At 39.9% G+C, this 14,476-nt stretch overlaps 1 non-coding gene across 1 annotated transcript; it reads right to left on the reverse strand.

Moving 5' to 3' along the window:
- Positions 1–457: 457 nt before the first annotated feature.
- On the reverse strand, positions 458–665 carry LOC117998794. Its single transcript, XR_004676083.1, has one exon. It is a non-coding gene; the product is annotated as a small nucleolar RNA U3 (small nucleolar RNA).
- Positions 666–14,476: the final 13,811 nt, after the last annotated feature.

Below are 14,476 nucleotides of genomic sequence, written 5' to 3' on the forward strand. Positions count from 1 at the left end.
ACTGAGCCACCCAGGCGCCCCTATTCTGAGGTCCTTTAAAAAAAATCTCTGTCGGGGCGCCTGGGTGGCTCAGTCGGTTAAGCGTCTGCCTTCGGCTCAGGTCATGATCCCAGGGTCCTGGGATCGAGTCCCGCATCGGGCTCCCTGCTCAGCGGGGAGTCTGCTTCTCCCTCTGACCCTCCTCCCTCTCATGCTCTCTGTCTCTCATTCTCTCTCGCAAATAAATAAATAAAATCTTAAAAAAAAAAATCTCTGTCATTGGGACAGGGAGCCGGCTTCTCCCTCTTCCTCTGCCTCTCCCCCTGCTTGTGCTTTCTTGCTCTCTGTGAAATAAGTAAATAAAAGCTTTAAAAAAAAATTTCTGCCATCTCTGAATATGTTTCTATTTTTGTCTCCTCCCTGGTGATTTATCACATTCTCCTCCTTCTCACAACTAGTAAGTTTTTTTGTTTGTTTTACTCAGACGGCATCCCTTCCCTCTAGCTTCTCTGAAGGACAAGAAGAACAATCATCAATGACAAAGCACAGTTGCAAAAAGAACACCCAGAGTCAGCTTCTCACTCACCAAGGGACACTGTTTCCCCCTCCTCCTGGTTTCGGGTATTCTACACAGAGAAACTTCTCTAGTAACAAACTGTAGAAATGATCCCTGAAAGCATAGTCTTACAACTAGTAAGTTTTACTGAATGTTGTTGATACTACATGGCAGAGCAGCTGGATTTTTTTGTCTTCTTAAAATGTTACTTTTTAGGGGTGCCTGGGTGGCTCAGTCATTAAGCGTCTGCCTTCTGCTCAGGTCATGGTCCCAGGGTCCTGGGATCGAGCCCTGCATCGGGCTCCCCGCTCAGCGGGAAGCCTGCTTCTCCCTCTCCCACTCCCCCTGCTTGTGTTCCCTCTCTCGCTGTCTCTCTGTCAGATAAATAAATAAAATCTTTAAAAAAAAGTTACTTCTTGGGGCGCCTGGGTGGCTCAGTTTGTTAAGCAACTGCCTTTGGCTCAGGTCATGATCCTGGAGTCCCGGAATCGAGTCCCGCATCGGGCTCCCTGCTCAGCGGGGAGCCTGCTTCTCCCTCTGACCCTCCCCCCTCTCATGTACTCTCTCTCATTCTCACTCTCTCAAATAAATAAATAAAATCTTTAATTAAAAAAAAGTTACTTCTTAAAATGTCTACTTAAAATGTTAAGACTTTTCTTTTTCTGGAAGTAAGTTAATTTTTAATTTGGATTAGCCGGATCTTGTCAGAGCTTTGTTTTTTTACTTTTTTAGGGCGAATCTAGAGTTCCCATATTCAACAGCTAAAAGAGCCCTGTTCCTTAGGCATGAGAGTTTTGAGATCCAAACTCAAAGCCCAGAGTAAAACATCAAGATCTCTCTACTTTGTCTGCTTAGAACTCTAATCTCCCAGGACTGTGTGACTCCAAGGATCTCTGTTCTTACAACCCCCTAGCAGCTGTTTTCTCTCAGGTCTCCTGGATGTTCTCTTGGGCACGTGCAGCTTACTTAGCATTCAGTCAACGACTGGATTTCCGATAAAGGAATCCCTTTGCATAATTTTTGAGCTGCTTTTTTGTGTGGCTCTTTCCTTTCTTCTAACCCGCCTCACACATTACCATCACTACAGTATTCTAGAACCCCAGTTTCTGCCTCCTGCGCTCAGCAAGATCTCTATGCTCTCCTTAGTCTCCACCTCCTTGCACCATGGTTTGGAGAAGGTGCCCAGGCAGAAAACTGGGTTGAATATGGAGCTCACCTCATGTATTTCATTTTCTCAAAGATCACAGATCAGCACTATCTATTGTTCAATGCCTACAAATAATTGCTTCATGTATTTTGGCAATTTCATAGTTGTAAATGGTGAGAGAGTACATATAGTACCCATTATTCATTTATGGCCAGCCCTAGAAAGTTTGGACATTCTTTTTTATAACAATATGACAATCTCTGAATTTTAACTGGAATTTTAGTCTAAGCACATAGAATTTGTTTCTATCATTAACTTTTCTCTGTGTATATGTTTTGCTTTTTCAATGATTTGCTTTTTTTTCTTTAAAAAATTAAAAGTTTTTGGGGTGTCTGGGTGGCTCAGTCATTAGGCGTTTGCCTTTGGCTCAGGTCATGATGCCAGGGTCCTGGTATCGAGTCCCACATCGGGCTCCCTGATCTGCGGGAAGTCTGCTTCTCCCTCTCCCACTCCCCCTGCTTGTGTTCCCTCTCTTGCTGTGTCTCTCTGTGTCAAATAAATAAAATCTTAAAAAAAAATTAAAGTTTCTGTTGGTTCTTTTTTTATTTCATTTTACCTCTTACATTTTTAAGATCTATATACTATTCCCATTCTTTTACTAGTTATTCTTGAAAAGTTTATCATGCCTACTTATACCAACAACTCTATGGTTCATATCTGTTCCTCTGCTGAATTATACAAAGTCTTTACTTACCTCTAAATCCTTCACTCCTAACTCATAACTTATTGTTACTCAGTATTTTCATTTAGTCCTTTAAAAAACACACAAATGAGACATTGTAAGGTTTTTACTTCATATAAATAATGTTTATTTAATGTTACCCACAAGTTTACCAATTTCTTTGCTCACTATTACTCACCAGATCTCAGGTCTTTGTTCCAAGATTTTTCTTCTTCCGAAAGTCATTTTTTTTAAAGTTCTTTTGGTTACAAAAAAAAAAAAATTCTTTTGGGGAAGATCTGTGGCAGATTCTCTCAAATATTAATCTCAAAATAATTTATTCTGCCCTCATTCTTTTTTAATTTTTATTTATTTGACAGAGAGAGAGATAGAGAGGGAACACAAGCAGGGGGAGTGGGAGAGGGAGAAGCAGGCTTCCCGCAGAGCAGGGAGCCCAATGTGGGTCTCGATCCCAGGACCTTGGGATCATGACCCGAGCCAAAGGCAGATGCTTAACGACTGAGCCACCTAGGCGCCCGGGCCCTCATTCTTTTTTAAGATTTATTTGAGAGGGAGAGAGAGAGAGCCCGTGTGCAGGTGGGCATAGGCAGAGGGAGGGGCAGAGGGAGAGGGAGACAAGCAAGACTCCCTGCTGAGCCAGGAGCCCAAAATGGGGCTGGATCTTAGGACTCCCAAGATCTGAGCCAAAATCAAGAGTCCTGAGCCAAAATCAAGAGTCCAGCGCCCAACCTCCTGAGCCACCCAGGTGCCCCTGCCTTCATTCTTGAAAGATAATTTTGCTAGGTACAGAATTGAGATTTTGCTAGGTACAGAATTGAGAGTGGACAAATCGTTTTTGTTACAGGATTTCCTTTTCCTTCCGTGCCCGAGTTTCTTGGTCATGCCGCTTTGAAGAATGAAGAGATAAACCAGAGTGGTGGGCAGCAAAGCAAGGTTTTACTGAACAGTAGTAAAGTTTATTGAGTGATAGTACAAAGCTCTCAAAGAGGGAGGGTAATACTGAGGGATAGTACACAGCCCCCAAAGAGAGAGGGGACCCGAGAGGGTTACAACAAGTTTCTAAGTCTAGGGGTTTTTATGGGCTTGTTGGAGTGCTGTTTTAATCTGATTAACTCTCACTCTCCACCTGTCATCCAATCAGGTTTTTGTCATCTATCTATCACGTGGGAAAGGGTGGTATAAAATCCTTTTAAGGGCGGTTTCCTCTTAGGGCAGGGGGACCCTGCCTGCCTGCCTTCCAACTGTCCTTCATCGTTTTCTGATTCCAGGTTAATAGGTTCTTTTGGCACTTGGAAGACATTGCTCAATTTGTTTTCTAACCTGAATTGTTGCTGTGGAATCTGCAGTCAGGTGGTCATTCATTCCAAATCATTTTTTCTCCTAAGCCGCTTGTAAAGTATTCCTTTGTGTTCTGGAGTTTATAAAGTATCTAGGTGTAGTGTTTTATTTATCAAGCTTGCGGATGTTTTGGGTGTTTATGGATTTATATCTTTTGTCAGTAGTGAAAAGTTATCATCTATTAACTTATCAGCTATTTCTTCTCTGTTCTCACTAATTTATCCCCCAGAAATCCATAAACTAGATTAATTATTCTATTTTCCATGTTTCCCAATCCCACTTTCAAAATGTTCATCCCCTTGTTTTCTTGTATGGCATTCTAAGTGATTTATTTAGATCCAACTTCTATTACATCCTTAACATCTGTGCCTAATCTGCTGTTCAACCAATGGCTTTATGAAATTTTAAAATGTCAACAATTATATTTTTAACATATATTTTCAAGAACACTCTATTTCTTTCTTTTTCTTTTTTTTAAGATTTTATTTATTTGAGGGGCACCTGGGTGGCTCAGTCAGTTAAGCATCTGCCTTTGGCTCAGGTCATGTTCCCAGGGTCCTGGGATTGAGCTCCACATCAGGCCCCCAGCTCAGCCGGGAGTTGGCCTCTCTCTCCATCTGCCTCTCCCCCAGCTCATGCTCTCTCTCTTCAAATAAGTAAATAAAATCTTTAAAAAAATAAAGTTTTTATTTATTTGAGAGAGTGCGAGAGAGCAGGAGCAGGGGGCTGGTGCAGAGGGAGAGGAAGAAGCAGACTCCCTGCTGAGCAGGGAGCCAAACCGGGGGTGGGGGGGTGGGGGTTGGGGGGATGGGGGGTGGTGCTGGATCCCAGGACCCTGAGATCATGACCTGAGCCGAAGGCAGACAGACACTTAACCAACTGAGCCACCCAGGTGCCCAAGTACGTTCTAATTCTATTTCAAAAATTCCCACTTTCGGTAGATAGTCTTATTGGCTTGATCATTTTCGTAATTCAATTTTAAAATTTCATACAAAGTTATTTTATATTTCGATTTTATAATTCCAATATCTGATAATCATGGACGTCTAGATCTGTTGTTCTGATTGTAGGTCATAGTGGCTTATTTTCTCTTATGTTTGCCAATCTCTGATTGTAAGATTATGTATTTATCTTTGGGGATCCTACAGGCCTAAACTGGGGATTTTTTGATGCTTCTACTGGGAGCCAACAGGAAGTACCATCTTGGGAACTACTTTAGCTTTTTTCAAAGATCTTTCCTCAATTTAGGCTCTCAGCTTCGAGGTTCAAGAAGTGTATTTGGAACTAGCCCCAGGTTTGGTCTCTGAACCGTTGATGCACTGATGTATTTACCCTCAGGGCAGTACAACCTGCAAGCGTTTTGCTACTCACACTCCCATCTGGTTTTGGCATACTTTTTATTACGGACCACTTGAAGATTTTCTTTATTTATTGCAATCCCTTGTGACGTATTAAAAAATCAACCTCTTCCAGAATCTCCTTGCTTTGGAATAATGGGATGTTTTATATCGTCTAGCCTCCCATACTGACAGAATTCAAAGTCGTGAAAGCTACTGCTTCTTTTTTTTTTTTAAGTAAGCTCTACGCCCAGCTTGGGGCTCAGACTCAGGACCCTGAGATCAAGAGCCACATGCTCTACCAACTGAGGCAGCCAGATGCCCCTCTTTTTCCTTGTGTTTGAAAAATCAGTTGTGGGCCGTGTGGGGTATTAAGAGTAAATAAGGTGAAACACATGTATCATATGATCCCACTGATATGAGGAATTCTTAATCTCAGGAAACAAACTGAGGGTTGCTGGAGTTGTGGGGGGTGGGAGGGATGGGGCGGCTGGGTGATAGACATTGGGGAGCGTATGTGCTATGGTGAGCGCTGTGAATTGTGTAAGACTGTTGAATCACAGATCTGTACCCCTGAAGCAAATAATACATTATATGCTAAAAAAAAAAAAAGATAGCAGGAAGGGGAAAATGAAGGGGGGGGGGAATCGGAAGGGGAGACAAACCATGAGAGACTATGGATTCTGAGAAACAAACTGAGGGTTCTAGAGGGGAGGAGGTGGGGGGATGGGTTAGCCTGGTGATGGGTATTAAAGAGGGCACGTACCGAATGGAGCACTGGGTGTTATGCACAAATCATGGAACACTACCTCAAAAACTAATGATGTAATGTATGGTGAGTAACGTAACATAATAAAATAAAATTTTTAAAAAAGTAAATAAGGTAAAATACGCATTTGAAAGTTGATTCAGATATATATTCCCCAAACAGTGAAACCACAGTAAACAAGGCAAAGTATACATTTGACTAAAGATTCAGATATGAATTTGAAAAGAAAGCATAACACAGTATCTACTAGTGGGGGAGGGGGGGACAGCACCTAAATAGAGAACAGTTGATGGCTTTAGAGGAGGTACTGAGTGACACTGAGGATCTATAGATATGTTTGCCCTGGGGACACTTGCTGACTATAGCTGGAAGCTGAGAATCCAGGACTGGCCCTGGGGCAGAAGACCCCCGTGCAGGGAACAGCAAGAAATTTTGGTATATACATGGGGTTGTAGGAAGACATTGGATATTTCAGGGGTCAAATGAAGACTTCTAGTTTTCATATCCCCTTAAGGTATGTGTGGAATTTTGAAGCTGTTGGCCATGCTTTCACCAAGAGGTATGCATAAATTTCCTACATATACTGTCTCCTTCCTGGAAAACTACTATCTTAAGTTCTGAAGGTGATATTATACACATATGAAGAACAAATATCAGTTACTATAATATTAGTTATGTCAAATTAAGATGTGTGGGTTCATCCAAAGTTGAGTCTACTTATCTTACATTATATGCCATGGTATGTACAACACAATTTTGCAATTCTCTTTTACATATTGAGGTATTTTATTAAAATATGTAAATGTAAAATTATTTGTCTGAAACTTTCAAGCACTTGACATTGATGAATTCTAATAACTTAAGATAACTCAAGCTCTAAGGAAAGTTGGGAATACTTAGTCGAGCATTCTCCTTTTAAAGAAGTAGAAAATGAGGGCCGGAAAAATCAGTGATTTGTTGAAGGTCATAAAGCATTATCAAAAGAGATGTCCAACTGATTTCAGAAGTATAATGATGAGAGTGGTCCTGAAGTTTCTGAAAGGGTGATAGGTCAAAGAAGTGACCGATTGAGTTTGCCAGAACCCAAAGTGTCACACAATATGAACGAGTGTCTGTGCGGCAACATCCCTGTCTGCTTGGAACACCTAGTTTATTGGCATCATTAGCGCTCTGCATCTAGGAGAGCATCTGTCAAGCAGACTCTGAAAGAATAAAAGCTTTCAGAGAGATGTTACAGAGTAATTTTCAAGAAGAGTTTTTTTATGCTAAGGTTACGTCAACTGCAAGCAACTAGTGGAGGTTATATTTTCTTTTTTTTTTTTAAGTGAATGTGTGGAAAAGATCAAGATGTCATTCATCACTTGAGTATATTTATTCTCTTTCTCTGAATGTGAAATGTCACCCATTCCATGAGCAGGGGAGTTGCCCTTTGTTTTATGCTATATTTCAAGTCTTCCACAGTATATGCTTTGGAATTTGTTACTTCTGCATTTCAATTGATTTGGAAAGAACTGTTATTAGATCAATAAGACAACGCTTGAGAAGAAATTAAAGGCCTGTGCTGCAGGCAAAATAATAAGTCATAACCATATGTAATTGGATAAGACAGTCAGCACAGCATAACATGGCTTTAGTGACAAATGACAGCGCTTGAACTTAAGAGAAGGCATTTCAATGAGAAATCACAAATAAAAGAGTATTAACGGGATTTTTTTTTTTTAAAAAGAGTGTGGATGGATTAGTGGAATTATTAAATATATTCTAATGCTTTTATCATCTTTCAAGAATACCTGTATTAGCCCAGGAGCTTTTATGCTTGAAGAAACAACAATCCCAATTAAATGATGTAGAACTTCAAAGACTTAGTGGGTAAGCATTTGTTAAATGTCAATAGCACGGTGTTTAAATTGATATAGACAAAGTAAAAAGGAAGTTTGGCTATCTTTTAATTACATACAAAGCCACCCTAGCATTTACCTTCATCTGTGAGACACTACAGTGAAAAGGATAAAAACCAAATTACTAGAATCTCCTGAGTTCAAATTTTTCCATCTACCCGTTGTGTGAATTAGAGTAAGATATTTAAACTCTGTGCTTTATTTTTCCCATCTCTGGTATTTAAAAATAGTACCTATTTTGTAGAATTGTTTTCAGTATGAAATAAAATAAGGCAGGCAAAGTGCTTAGCTCAAGACTTGGAGTACTCACTCAATAAATAGTATCATTATTCCACAAATTCATATAAGTTACTCTGCGTTTTTTCCCCTAAACTGATAGTTTTAGGTTTTTAAGAAATCTGTATTGTGGCTTTTTTTTGTATTAATACTTTATTATCTTCAAGAAATAATTAAGATTCACATACACTGATGAAGCTACTTTTTATAATAACCTAGTATGGGGCACCTGGGTGGGTCAGTTGGTTAAGCATCTGCCTTCAGCTCAGGTCATGATCCCAGGGTTCTGTGATCGAGTCCCACATCAGGCTCCTTGCTCAGCAGGGAAGTGTCAGATATAAATTTTGAAATGTACATTTTGCCAAAGCTCAGCGAGAATATTGAAGCACTCTCTGTGATTTTACCGAACTTTCTTTTTCTTACTTCAACTTTTCTTTGAAGACTTCCTTTGGTTTTAAACACTTTCATTTTGCCCAACTCAGATGCATTTTATACCTTTTCAGGCTTAAAAATTGAAACAAATTTTCCATGGAAACAACCTTCATTTGCTACCTCGTTAAAAATAACTCCTTTCTGGTGATTCTTTTTTTCTTTTTCCCCCCTATAGTCACCTAACAAAGACAACACTGAAATGTCTGTTTGTTTGTTTTTTCCTGAGAACCAGATGAACAAAATACCATGTGTTCAGGTAAATAGATCAGCATAAAGATCAACATAGAATATGATTATGAGGGCTTATAGAAAAAAAGCCTCCTTTACTCCTTAATAAAATGTTAAAGATATTTTTTTAAAAGATTGTATTTATTTATTTGTCAGAGAGAGAATGCACAAGCAGGGGGAGTGGCAGGCAGAGGGAGAAGCAGGCTCCCCGCTGAGTCCCCCCAGGACTCCAGGATCATGACCTGAACTGAAGGCAGAGGCTTAACCAACTGAGCCACCCAGGTGTCCCAATGCTAAAGATATTTAAGTTTTATTCCTACAACCTCTGAAAACTCTTTATATCTTAGTTAATTATATCTTAGTTAATTAGATAATTTCCCATTATCATTTGGGAAAATATCTCATGGTAATTTTATTACTATGGCCCTAAAATATCTAGTACAGTGAATCTCTCCTTGTCACATGTCAGATTCCCTGGAAGCAGAATTGGAGATGAACTTTGGGATGCAAAAGGTTTATTAGGGATTAGCATCTGTGAAAGGGAATTTGGTGGGGGAGAACAGAACTGGGCAGAGAAAGTAATCAAACTAAGATGCAGGTCGACAAAGCCTCAGCCAAACCCATGAAGTACTTTGGAACAAGTGTTATCTGTCAGAGTGTCCAGCATCAGGCAGAAATGACCAGGCTATAGCCTGCTAGCCCTTAGTCACCATATCCCGGCAGCCCTAGAAAGATGTGACCTTGGGCAAGGTAGCTCCAAGCAGCTGAGGCTAACCCTGAAGCAGCTGACAGCTGGGGGCTATGTAGTGATCACGCTCCCTACAAGCCAGACTGTGACTTCTTCCTTGAAGAAGGATCTCAGTTGTACATTTCCATGTCTAACATATTCTTCTTTGCTCTTCTTTTTCTTTTTAAAGAAGTTTTTTGTTGTTGTTAGAGAGAAAGAGAGCACGAGTGTGTGTGCAGGGGGTGGGGTAGGGGGAGAGGGAGAGGGAGAGAGAGAATCTTAAGAGGGCTCCACACCCAGCGCAGAGCCTCACGTGGGGCTCTATCTCTGACCCTGAGATCATGAGTGGAAATCAAGCCAGATGCTGGATGCTTAACCGACTGAGCCACCCAGGTGCCCCTGCTCTTCTTTTTCAAAACCGACATCGTAATTATTCATGGATCTTTATTTTTCTTTATAAATTTTGGAAAGTTTGAGTTCCTTTTGGAATTTTGGTTAGAATGGCACAGAATGTATGCCATTCAATGTGGGGAGAATTGACATCCACTGGATAGTGGTGTGCCATGCAGATGATATTTGGGTAGCCAGAAGATGACACTCTTGAGAAGGGTTTCTGGAGGTAGCAGGACAAGGAGGCAGCCCGTGTGGTCAGGGGATTGTTAAATACAGTGGGGATCAAGCAAATAAATATACCGAAGTCAATATGAAAAAATATGGGAACCTGGTTTCTCATTGTCAAAGGGGGATTTATAAGTGTGTAGCAGGGAAAGGCTTGCAAGTATTCAGAGGTGATGGATTGGAATCAAATGCATCAGCGTAAACTCATGGTATTTAAGTATATTTAGAGACAGATATAGAAATATAAATATAGGCATATGCGTATATATATATATGCATATACACACATATATTTCCTAGCTCCGACTGTTGCTAAGACTGTTGCTAATGACACCCCAGTAGGAGTGAACACACTGAGTCCAAATCTTGATTTCTGAATACTATCCTCCACCAAAAGTAACCAGGGCTCGTTCTAGAGCTGAGGCAGAGAAAATACAAAATGAGCCTACAACATCTAGCTGTACCAGAAAGTGAGGAAATTGTTTGTAGAATGATGGGGGTATGCCAACAGGATAAAAGTTTGAAGTGACCCCCACTGGCCAAATCTGGGACGATGACAATAACTACAGCAATACATTACAATGCATTACAGTAAATGATGAGTCCATAAGTAATGAATAAATAAGTAAACGGGAAAGAGGAAAAACTCTTATATTCGAATGTAACCTAGTTAATACAGAAGAAATGATGAAGTAAGAAGATCACTTTTTGACCATCATGATGTGACAAGCGATTCAGGCAATGATTCATGGATGTTAAGCCTGGTGGGTAGGGCAAGGGACAGGACATTGGCATAATCTCAGAATATCTCCCTACAAAATATTTATCAAGTAAAAAGGAAACAATGGTGATTTTATGGTGGAGAAAACCACTTGACCAGATGAACAAAATTTTCATCACAATTATGTGAAGAGTTGACATCATGAGCCCTCGATGAGATGCCCAGAGACCCCAGCCTCATTTCTGTGGTTTTCTTGTCAAAATGTATGGCCTGAGTCTAGTCATGAGCAACACTGCACAGATCCAGTTGAGGATCATCCTACAGAATGAGAGGCCTGTTCTTTTTAGGACTGTCAAGGTCATAAAACAAAAACAAAAACAAAACAAAACAAGAAAAGACTGAGGAATTGTACCCAAATCAAAGAGACTGAGAATACATGCAATTAAATTCAGTGTAACTTCCTGGATGGGATTCTGGACCAGAAAAGGAAAAGAGACATTGTTGTTAACAGAGAGTGAAATTTTAATGGGGCCTGTATTGTATCAGTGTTGATCTCTTGATGTGATGGAGGGTTATATCATGGTTATGAAGGAAAGTGTCTTTGCTTTATGGACATTCACACTGGATACTTAGGGATGATGGGAGTCAAGTCTGTAGTTTTCTATCAGATTGTTCATAAAAAGACTCAACAAGAACAAAACCATATATATAGATACATAGAGACCAAAAGCAGATGTGATAAGATATTAACAATTGGGGAATTTGTGAGAGGGGAATATAGGAGTTCTTGCAACTTTTCTATAATTTGAAACTATTTCAAAATAGGATACATACGCATATTCATATTTAAAACAAACATGAAAACATACATTCACACAAAACCTTGTTTACAAATATTCATTACAGCATTATCTATAATAGCCAAAAAATGAAGTCAATCAAGTATCCATCAATTGGAATGGATAAACAAAACGCTGTATATCCATATGATGAAATATTATTTGACAATGAAAAGGAAGTAAGCATTGATACATACTACAACGTAGATGAACCTTGCAAACACTGTGATCAGTGAAAGCAACCAGTCACAAAAGACCACCAGTTGTATGATTCAATTTACCTGAAATGTCCAGAAGAAGAAAATTCACAGACATAGAAAGTAGATTCGTTGTTGCCAGGATTTGAGGAAAGGAGGGAATGGGGAGTAACTGCTAATACACATGGGGTTTCTTTGGGGCTGATGAAAATGTTCTAATAGTGATTGTGGTGATGGTTGCACAACTCTGTAAATATACTAAAAACCACTGACAGGTAAATTTTATAGTGTGTGAAATATATCTCAAAACAACTTTAAAAGAAAAAAAATCTGTCACACACATAACATAAAGTAAAGCCATAAAGTTTTCTGGGCACACAGGCAGACTGAAAAGAGAGGAACTTGGAAAGTCTTTTACTAAAGCACGAAGAGCCCCTAAAGGAGCAGTTCCACCAAGTGTCCCGGCTTCCCTTCTGTCCGCTAGGTCTTGTCTCTCACTCTAAGTCCCATTTTCCCTGCAGTACAGGAAGCAAAATAATGAGAAGATTAAAGAGCTGCCTCTGCAGCCATATTGCCTGGGTTGTTTCTTTTTTTTAAGATTTTATTTATGTATTAGAGAAAGAGAGAGAGAGAGAGCATGAGCAGGGGGAGGGGCAGAGGGAGAAGCAGACCCCTGCTAAGCAGGGAACCAGACTTGGGGTTCGATCCCAGGACTCTGGGATCATGACCCGAGCTGAAGGCAGACACTTAATCGACTGAGCCACCCAGGCGCCCCAGATTGCTTCGGTTTGAATCCAAATCTACCATAACCTGTAGTTAGGTAAATTACTTAGCCTGTCTGTGCTCTGTTATCAAATGGGGATGCTTAATTGGGTTGTTGTAAGGACTAAAAGACATAATCCATGAAAAGTGCTTTTAAAAGTGTCACTTACTGGAATTCATGAGAAGTGGACCATGTTTTTTAACAAGTCTCCCATCAGGAGATTTCTTTCTTAAAAAGGCTCCAATCCATTTCATCCTCCCATTTCTCTGACGTCCTTTCCCATAGTTTATGCCACTTCCAACTAGTCAGATGCAAGCTTGATATAATCCTGACCAACCAGTCCTATGGTTCACAGTGGCTACCCCCACTCTCTGATTGTCATTTTCTGTGCTCCATTTTTCCCCATCATCTGCCCATTGTAAGAAATATAGAATGTGACTTAGGGAATGTTGTTTTCAAAGGCCAAGGTCATTGCTGTTATTTCTTCATGCTGTTATATATTCATCCCAAATGGTACAAGCATCGTGGTTTCCTGTCACCCTGCAGACTGGACAAGCAGATGGGAGCCTAATCATGAGAACTGATAGTCATTTCATGCTAACAATTTGACAGCCACTGTCCATGATTGTTTCATTTCATCTTCACACAATCTGCATTTTGTAGACTATTATCCTCTTTGTCACATGAGGAAACTGATGACCAGGAAAGTTAATTTGTCAAGGCCACACAGGTTCTAAGGGATGGAACAAAGATTCTAATCAATCTCTCTGTGTCTTCAGATTCTACTCTTTAGCCACTGTGTTGTATTGCTCGATCTTCCCCAGAGTGGGAAAGAGCTCACAGCTAAGATCCTATTCCAGGGTAGCCAAAAGAGTTAAGAGGTCAGAAATTATGTCTTAGATATCTATGTGTCTAAGTGCCTGGGATACTGCCTGACACATGATAGGAGTTCAGCATTTTTGTCAAACTGCTCAACTGTGCAATGGAACATAACCTCTCACATGGAATTAAATGAATCCTCTGCGTGCAGAGTCCTGCTTCTACTTGCAGGACAATTATAGGGTTTTGGAGTCAGAGAGATCTTAAAATTCTGGTTTTGCCATTTGGTTACTTGGTGGCCTTGGACAAAGGCACTTAACTCCTCTGAGTCTCGAATCTCTAATCTGGAAAATGTAAAAAGTCGGTAAAAATCTTACCTCCTTTTTGGCATTGTTATTCAGATGGAATGAAATAAAGTTGCAATGTTAGACATATAGTAGATACTCAATAAATGATAGTTATTACTATTGTCCCTTCATCCCTTCTTCCAAATAAACCTTGTGAGAGATCAACTACATATTGGTTCCCAAATTAAAATAAGTGAAACAATAATTGTAATTCAAAGTAGAATAATGGAAATAACATTGAACTGGGAACTGGGAAATCTGGCTTCTGGCTTTTGTTGCCTTCTTTCTACTGAGCAGCTATGCAACTTTCATCAAGTCACTTTACTTGTCTGGGCTTGTAATTCCATACTTCAAATTAGAGTCAATCTCTGAAGTCTCTAAGATCCTCTTAATCTACATGTCTGAAACTCTTTAAGAGATTATGTTGCGGAAGTATTACCCTTGGCTTGATCATTTCAAGCAGATTATATGGGTAATTGGAAAACACATTCATTAACTCATTTTAAAGTTACATGTTGTTCATTTATTTGAAACTTTATGAAGCATACTTCCTCCAAAAACCATAGAAACTTGGTTAAAAGCTACAAGACTCAAACCTACCACCTAGCGGCAAAGAAAAGATTCAGATTGAAGATACAAGATGTCCCGCCATCACATGTGCAGGGGGGGGTGTCCTCAGCGATCTTTCATTTCATGTTTGTCCTTTCCCTTCACTACTCAGGATAGTTTTGTGTACACAGAAA

Source organism: Mirounga leonina, unplaced genomic scaffold (genome assembly GCF_011800145.1).
Source record: "Mirounga leonina isolate KUSES-001 unplaced genomic scaffold, KU_Mleo_1.0 Mir_114, whole genome shotgun sequence".
NCBI classification, from domain to species: domain Eukaryota; kingdom Metazoa; phylum Chordata; class Mammalia; order Carnivora; family Phocidae; genus Mirounga; species Mirounga leonina.